Here is a 1934-nt window from a genome sequence, read left to right as displayed (position 1 = left end):
TAAAATGTCGTTGGAGACTCTAAGAAGTGTAGTTCAGTTCTTTCTAAAATTACAGGCCTAGCTTGAGTTGGAGCAGACAAGAGAGACACAGGAGAGATATTGTTCCTCACGTCACTGACTTTTTCAACGAAGAAAGAAAGAAATTTTTCACAATCTTCATTTGATGAAATTGGGACAGCAGGTGGAGCAGGAGCAACAATATCACTAATGGTGTTGATATTTTTCTATCACAAAAAATACAAGTCTTCATTGAAGTAAGCACACAGAGCAGTAGTGGATTTTTTTTAATATAATTTTTCTTTATTTTTGATTAGCAAATTACAAATAAAAAAAAACAACCCAGCTAACGAGCCCTGGTCAACCCCTCACTTGAATTTTTAATTTTCAGTTTAAGGCAATTAAATTCAAATCAAAAATTCAACCCCAACAATCAAGTGATTCCCTATGAGCAACAGTGGACAGGAAAAACTCCCTTTTAACAGGAAGAAACCTGTGACAGAACCAGGCTCAGGGACGGGCAGTCTTCTGTCATGACTGGTTGGGAGGTGAGGGCAAAATAAAATTTAACATAAATGAGAGCACAGTATAGTTATTATGTTATAATAAGCCAATCAGGTAGGCCGTACAATTCCAAATATGTGAAGGTGGCCAGGTAAACTCCACCGAAAATAGCGCCCGCTATGGCAAGACCTATAGGGGGCGCTATAGGTCTGTCACACATGAAGCCCTACCTCGACAGCAAGGGCCGCGAGCTGCCGTCAGCTTTCGACTTTGTCGAATTCACTCGCTCGCTCTTTGATCCTTTCCCTTGTAACGTACAGGTGAGACTTGTACAGGTGTTAAATGTCATCATTTGGAAAGCATGTAACGTAGGTACGTTACATGCGAAGTTGGCAAAAGCACTCTGTGGTACTTCCTCTTGGATTTCACGCCTCATTTTCTCAGTCTCTTCCTTTAGTTCATTCAACTCCCTTTCAAAGTTGTCCATCCTAGTATTAAGCATTCTGTTTTGCTCTATGATAAACTCTAAACGCTGATCTATTGTCTCCATTGTGTGTCCAAAAAAAAAATGTTCCCTGAATTATTTAAATGTAAAGGTATTACCTTTGTCAAAGATCCCTGCTTTGCAAAAGCAACTCGCTGTTACTGAAGACGCACCAAGGTAAACTGTGTTAAAGCACCTCTATTTAAGGACTCATGTGGTAGAGCTGGTGACGGTCGACCGTCACGGGAGACTGTCTCGTGACGGTCACAGTCTCCCCTTTGAGAAGATCAAAGGATCAAAGAATACCTCCGTGTCATTCCGCGCATGCTCAGATCATGCGTATTGAAATGAACAGGATATTTATTTATTCATTTTAAATACCTTGCTATATAACAAAGGTGACTGCGCACTCAAAGGACGAGGAGAGTTCAAAATAGGGCACATATCGGATGACGATATGAAAAAGTCTATCGCTTCATATTACGGCAATTCAAAGGCACAAGATAAATGACAGGTATCACGTCTCACTCCTCTTTGCCTCCGTCCACCGTTTGTGCGCAGGCTCACACAGCACTCGGCAGAGAACTCCCCCCGAAACATCCATGCAACGCATCTTGCTACCACCTTCAAGTTGTACTCAAGTTTATAAAGAACCCATGTCAAAGTATTGTGGTTAAGTTAAATCCAATTTATTAACCTACCTCTGAGATGAAGTACAGATGCGAAGAACGTACTGTCTCCCGTTTGGCTACAGGAGGCAATGAGGTGCGTTTAATGTCTCTCTGTTAATTTGTGTTTCTATGAAACCGCGACAAACTGGTGTTTATGTTGTTTTTTTTTCGTTATTACTATGCCAACCCGTTTTAGTTTTTTAACTCTTGGAATGTCCTGGAGCCATTTTTCATCCACTGTGTTTTTTAATTTCAAGCCATTTTCACTGTGTTGAATA

The sequence above is a fragment of the Haplochromis burtoni genome, unplaced genomic scaffold (assembly GCF_018398535.1).
Source record: "Haplochromis burtoni strain Fernald_Lab_line unplaced genomic scaffold, NCSU_Asbu1 Contig_30, whole genome shotgun sequence".
NCBI lineage: Eukaryota > Metazoa > Chordata > Actinopteri > Cichliformes > Cichlidae > Haplochromis > Haplochromis burtoni.
Note: the sequence above shows the minus strand (reverse complement) of the source record.